Source organism: Elephantulus edwardii, unplaced genomic scaffold (genome assembly GCF_000299155.1).
Source record: "Elephantulus edwardii isolate Elephantulus edwardi_28Jun2011 unplaced genomic scaffold, EleEdw1.0 scaffold00006, whole genome shotgun sequence".
Taxonomy (NCBI): domain Eukaryota; kingdom Metazoa; phylum Chordata; class Mammalia; order Macroscelidea; family Macroscelididae; genus Elephantulus; species Elephantulus edwardii.
This window is the reverse complement of record NW_006399756.1, coordinates 31,052,273-31,059,490: the sequence shown is the minus strand read 5'-3', so window position 1 is coordinate 31,059,490 and position 7,218 is coordinate 31,052,273. Positions and strand designations below refer to the sequence as shown.

Sequence of the window (7,218 nt, the reverse complement as noted above, 5' to 3'; positions counted from 1 at the left end):
GACAAAGGAGATTAATCAGAACTGACTTTGACAAGCACTGTGGCAACTGGACAATTAAAAAAGACATTCTGATGGCGGGGAAGAAGAACAAACTGGGGAGGAGGGTGGAGAGAATGGTGCGGCAATGAAGGAGTGAAAGCCCAGAATCCCTGTGAGTGTTCATTGAAACTAATAAAATTTAATAATAAAAAAAATGTCTTCCAATCTTGATGCCATATTCTGCTTCATAGATTTGAGCTTCTTAAATAATTTGCTCAGCATATAGGTTGAACAAGTATGGAGAAAAGATACAACCCTGATGCACGCTTTTCTTTTTTTGTTTTTTATTTTTTTTATGCATGCTTTTTCTTAATTTTAAACCTTTGCTTTGTTTGCATAACAGTTTCTTTGTCTAGCTATAGGTTTTGCATGAGCACAATTAAGTGTTCTGGGATTCCCATTCTTCTCAAGGTTAGCCATAATTTATTATCCACACAGCCTTTGCATAGTCAATAAAATACAAATAGACATTTACTTATGTTCTCTGCTTTCAATTAAGATCCATCTTTTATTAGCAATGATATCCCTGGTGTCACCACCTCCTTTGAATCCAGCTTGAACTTCTAGCAGTTCCTTGTGCACATGACATCTTTTAATGATCTTCAGCAGTATTTTGCTTGCATGTGTTATTAATGACATTGTTCGATGATTTCCACATTCTGTTGGATCAACTTTCTTGAAATCAAAACAAATATTAATCTCTTCTAGTTGGTTACCCAGGCATCTGTCCTCCAAATTTCCTGGTGTAGAGTGGTGAGCACATCCAGGGCTGCAATTTTAAAGATTTCACTTGCTATCCCTTCAATTCTTGAAGCCTTATTTTTTACCCCTCCAATGTGTTCATTGCAGCTTGAACTTCTTCATTCCTTCCAATTGATTCTTGACAATATGGTCTTTCATGAAATATATTTCAGTGTCAGCCAATTATTTTTGGTAGAATGGTTATGTGTATTCTCTCCATCTTCTTTTGATGTTTCCTGGATCATTCAGGATTTTGCCCACACCATCTCTAAATATTGCAGTTTGAGGTTTCAATCTGTTTTTCAGTTCATTCAGCTTGAGAAATGCTGAGAGAGTTCTTCCCTTTTTATTCCCCAGTTCTAGGTTTCCTTTGTTCTAGTTTCCTTTGTCTTCTCAAGCTAATCTTTGAAACCTTCTGTTCCGCTCTTGTATTTCTTTTTTTTTATTTTTTTATTTTTTTTTTCCGCTCTTGTATTTCATTATCTCTTCCCTTTATTTTTGACTTCTTGATGCTCTAGTGCAATTTTCAGAGTCTCTTCTGACACCCATTTTGACTTTTTTCTTTCTCCTCTGTCTTTTGCTGTCTCCATGGATGATATCCTTAATATCATCCGGGATTCGTCTGGTCTTTGGTCATAGGTATTCAATGTCTCAAATTTACTCTTAAGATGATTTTAAAATTCAAGTGAGATAGACTCATATTTTGGTTCTCCTTGACTTTTTTCTTTTTCTTCAGCCTCAATTTGAATTTGCACATGAATAATTGATAATCTGTCCCATAGTTGGTGCCTGGTCTAGTTTTGACTGCTGATATTGAGCTTCTGCAACAATTCTTTCCACAGATGCAATCAATCTGATTTCTATGCCATCCACCTGTGAGGCCCGTGTGTAAAGTTGCCATTTTTGTTTCTTAAAAAAGGTAAATACCATGAATAAATAATTGAACCTATGAAATCTGATAATTCTATTTCCAGTCTCGTTTCTGTCACTAAGTCTGTACTCTCTGATTACCCTTCTGTTAATGATGATTGATAAACGATTGTAAATTTAGGACAAAGTAAAAGTTGCCTATATAAGGTCCTTTTAAACCTAATTGATTATATAGCTGTGAGACTGCTATTTGAAAACTAAGGATTTGCAATCAAGTCAATCTGGGGGGTGGACCCCAAAACCAATACGGAGAAAATGATTTGAAGATTTCACTATCTGCAAAGAAGCCTAATAATTACTTACCTCAAATTTCAAATGCAGGATGACAGATATCCTTCATGGGAAAAGACAGTATAGAACAGTATTAACAGAACTCTGGACACTTCCTGCCCAAGCCTTTCCCACATTCATTCCCCTTACTTATTCCCTTTGACTATGCCCTTAAAAGGCCTAGCTTGATCCTGAGATATCAAAAAGCAGTCTTGAAAACAGCCATACTGTCCATTTTCTCTCAGATTATTGGTATTTGGATAAAGCACATTTACAATTCAGTCCTTGTCTCTACTTAAGTGGCTCCTTAAACATCATCTTTCCTGGTTACAACCTTTAACAGTTTTTAAAGAATCTGAGTGAAAACTTTCTTAGGCTACTCTCCGTGTTGTGCATATATCTTCTTGTAGGACTTTGTTGAGGGGTTTTGAGTTTAAATACGTGGAAATTAAGCACAGCAAAAGTTTATTACTCCTAAGACACTTTGGAGCGGTTGCTTAGAGGCGGGCAGGACCATTCATTAGATAGTATTCCTTTGATTGTAGAGGAGACTCTTCAAGCCCTGGAAGACTTTAAATCCTTGCTGCTGGGATATTTGAACATTTTCCCCTTTACATCACTTTTAATTAGTTTACTCAAAGGCAAATGAGAGTTGGAAGCCAACATGCAAGGAGCTTTAAAAGACTTCCCTTTTGCTAGTATTTTGCTTGGTTGAAGAAATCAACGCTTAAAGATCTGTTAAAATAATAAAAAAAACTTTTAGGAGTTACTACGTCAAAGATCAGAGCTGTTGGTGAGGCTGGGGCTGCCCGTGTCAAAGCTTCTACTGGCTTCTTCTTGTCCATAAACCTGATTCCTTTATTAGTCTCAATTAAGGAATAGGTAAGGTCCTCTCTATCACAACTTTAGACTGGTGAGGCTTGTCTACTTTTTGTGCCATTAACCTGCTCTTTTCCCCAGCCAAGTTCTAATTACAGATAGACATAAAGGCTTGTACTTATATTTTATCCCACTTTCCAGGTCTTTGACTAAACAATTTCAATGATAAGATAGGACCAGTTATTAATGACTACCATTCGCCTTAATTTCCTTAATGGATAAATTGCCTTATACAGTGTTGCATCCAAGGCATTCAGTGGCCAATTGGAAAAAAAACCACAAGGAGCTGGCAGGAATCTTAGATATCACTCTATTCTGGTACACACAGACTATGGAGAAGAGGCAAACCACACATGGATTTTTCTATCAAGTTTTTATAGTGCTGAAAACAGAAGTGGCATCCTGTAGCACTTAACACAATATGCACACGTGTGGTTACACTGAGCTTTATATAACCATGATTCAGCAAAGCAGTACTGTTTCTGCTCAAACATGGCAGTGTTTTAGCCAAAAGATACCTGATGAGTATATACAGCACACCACCCTACGTACGGTAAACACAATTTTCTTCTTTCTCATGGAGGAATGAGTATAGGTTGACTCATCAGCCAGACTCTTGCCTAATGTGCTGGGTTTGGGAGTAGAGGCTGCTTCTCTCGTTCTTAACCAGACTATAAACTTACTGAAAAATGAGCAGTCGCAGAAAAACAGACACCCTCGTGGTTATTTACCTGAATCAGAAAAGAGTGCTTAAAATCAGATGCAGACAGCCCACAATGCATGGTTCTGTGAGGTTAATCAGAAAATAGACGGCCTTGTGGCTGATTTACCTGAATTAGAAAAGTGTTTAAGATCAAATCACCTTGAATTTACCTAAACCAGAAAAGTATAGAGCTCAAAAACCAGATAGGAAAGCTCTAAATCTAAAGTGAAGGTAGCCGGAGACACTCCAAGTTGGAAAGTTCCTGAGGGAAAACTGCCTGGAGTTTCTAAATCTACACTCCACCCTCCTCTGGGGGTTCCTAGTCTAGGCTGCTGGTGGAACTCTGCTAGGTTCCAAACTGAGGAATCCTGTCACTATTCCCCACGTGGAGTTGCCGAACTGGTAACCAGAAAAGGATGGCCTTAAGCTGTCATTAGAAAACAACTGAGGAGAGGACTCAATCTTGTAAATGTGCTTTGTTCTGATGCCAGCAATCTGAGAGAACGTAGTTTCAGGATCAAGTCAAGCTTTTTAAGGAGGTGGCCAAAGGGAGTGGGTAAGGGAAAAGGAATGTAGAAGGCATTCGGCTTGCAAGGGAATTGTACTGAGGTCTGATAAAGGTTGATTGTTCTAGAACGTCTCTTCTCATGATGGCTGTCAAACATTCTCTGCTTGATATTTGAGGCTTCCTTGCAATAGTGCAAGGTTCAAGTAATTTCTCAGGTCTTTATGTCAGGGTGACTTGACAGCAAATCTTTAGTTTCTTAACAGTCTCACAGCTAGTTGATCAGGTTAAAGGACTTTCCATAGGCATTTATTACTGTTATTTACATAAACATTTACTACTGCCCTAAACTTATAATAGGCAACTTTTACTACTGTCATAATCTTAAAAAAATTGTTATTGTTATGTGCCATCGAGTTGCTTGCAACTCATAGCAACCCTATGTACAACAACCCTAAACTCTGCTCTGTCCTGTGCTAATTGCACTGTCTCTGACACTCCCATCCCAATTACCCCAGTCATTGAATCAATCCACCTCATAGAGGTCCCCCCCCTCCTGCGCTGTCCCTCCACCCTACCAAGCATGATGTCCTTCTCCAAGGACCTGTCTTTCCTTACAACATGTCCAAAGTATGTTAGACAGAGCCTCAGAATCCTTCCCTCCAAGGAGCCACCTGGTTTAACCCTTTCCAGGATGAATCTGTTTGTTTTCCTAGCAGTCCATGGTACCCTCAATACTCTTCTCCAGCACCACAGCTCAAAGGCATCAATTCTCCTTCTATCCTCCTTGGTCATTGTCCAACTCTCTGATGCATAACAAGTGATTGCAAAGACCATGGCCTGTATCAGACGCCCCTTAGTCTCCAGAGAGACACCATTGCTCTTCAGTACTTTGGAGAGGTCCCTAACAGCAGACTTTCCCATGGCAATGCGCCTTTTAATTTCCTGGCTACTGGTGCCAAGAGTGTTGACTGTGGATCCAAGCAAACTTAAGCTGTGAACAATCTCAATCTCTTCACCATCCATCCTGATGCTGCCAATTGGCCCAGTGGTGAGAATCTTTGTCTTCTTGACATTGAGCCTCAATCTATATTGTAGGCTGCAGTCCTTGACCCTCTGCAGCAAGCCCTTCAGGTCCTCTTCAGTCAGCAAGCAGGGTTGTGTCATTTGAGAAATTAAGCTAAAGGATCATATATAAGTAACATTCGCTATTGTTCTAAATTAGGCACTATGTCTGAGCAATCAGTTTGAAGAACTTTACAGAGGCAAATTTTATTATCATCTTAAGTTTATAAACTATGTTTGAACTTCTCCTACCACCAGACATAGTTTGACTTCTTATCTAAAGAGACTCCCTGTTGAGTGAAATATGCTTTTATTTAAAATGAGCACTTTGGTGAAAATGGACTGAGGCTCAATTAGCATCAGCAACTAACAAAGAGAAGAGTAGGGTCCATTCTATGTTGGCTGATTGGGGGTGGTCACTACAGTCTCAAGGGCCTGGGGCCATTTTTCATTATTTTAGTATTCCCTATTCTATCTCCTGAGTTGGGTCATAAAACCCTGTGTGTGTGTGTGTGTGTGTAAATATTAATCAGATTTTTTTACTATTTCCTGGAACACAGGGAAGTGTTTGGATAGGGTCAGAGGTCAAAAAATGGAAATCCTTTGGTTTCAACCTTATATTGGGTATTATTTAAATTGACTGCAAACAGATGAGGAAGAAAGGAAGTTTATGATAGGAAATATTTGTTTAATTTCATCCATTAATCTTACTCTATCTGGAGTTTCCTCACAGCACAGAGATGTCATTGACAGTAGTGGCTTTTGGGGGATAAAATTGATTATAAAAATAAAGGTTTTATTTTGTGGATGTGCCAAATCATACAAGTGATTTCAGTTAGAAACAGAAAAATACACATAGGCAAATCTAAAAATGTGTCTAGCTTAAAGAATTACAGAAATTAGCCTATCTTGAAATGGCACAGAAATACTGAAGGGCCTACTACTTTCTGATTGCCCTGGATCAGGGTCCTCTGTTGGCCTGGGCTGCTTACACTGTAGCTAGTTTATAAGATGAGGTAAAGTTCTAAGAGTCCTATTTGTAACCTTGGACTTTTCAATGTACAGTCATTTTTGTCATGGGATTTACAGATGTAAAGAAATGTTCAATTTTTTTGAAGTAGTATTTCTGTCCTAAGCAGTATTTACAATGAAGGGATAAAGTGGAAATAAATTTCTGGGGGGGGAGGGAAGCAATTGCTTTTATTTAGAATACAAATTATTAAAAGATAAAAGTGCTTCTTTTATCTAGGAATAAGGTGTAGCTTGTAAAATGGTGGGACTCTGGTAATCCCATTCGTGACAGGTAGGATGTTTAGTTCCTTTGGATCAACCAGGGGTTTCAAGGAGAAGTTCTGCAGAATGGTGGTGAAGAAGAGGAACAGCTCCATGCGAGCCAGGCCCTCACCTGCACAGGCTCGTTTTCCTAGAAGAAGAAAGCATCTCATTAGCTCACTTCATGTGCAAATACAATGTACCCCTAACCGCCATTAAAAATGCTAGTCAGGAAGCAGAACTCAAAAACTGCCATAAGAGACGAAATTGGTACATTTTTTTTAGAGCGGGATCTTTGTCAATATCTAGTTAAAATGTTCTAGAGAAGTCTATGCTACTTAATTCAGTGATTATCCTCTGGGAATTTATCTTCAGGAAATACTCATCCATGAGGATGACGTTATCATCATTGTTTATTATATTTATTAAGTGAAGCCTAGACATTCCATGGCCTAGTGGTCAGAAGCTATGCTGCAATCTCAAAGTCAGCTGCTCCATGGGAGAAGGCAGGGCAAGCTCCTCCTGTGTGATTTACTGCCTCTAAAAATCCACTAGAGGCTCAGCTATGGGTCTGTTTGATTCAAGGGCACCCAACAACAACAACAGACGTTTTATGACTGAAGCCAAGACATTCAGCTATAATTATTACTTATACTTACAACTTTAATGATTAAATAAATCATTGTGCACTCATCATATAATGCAACCTAAAATGTTCATGTGGAAGACTTTAATACACAGGTAATTTTAAAATCACATTATATATTAAAATAAAAGCAATTTATCAAACAGGTTATTGTTTTTTTGTTTGTTT

The 7,218-nt window shown here is 38.5% G+C and overlaps 1 pseudogene; it reads right to left on the bottom strand.

The window, feature by feature from the left end:
• Nucleotides 1-2,707: 2,707 nt before the first annotated feature.
• The window catches only part of LOC102847366, a 34,449-nt pseudogene continuing 29,938 nt past the window's right edge, over nt 2,708-7,218 (bottom strand).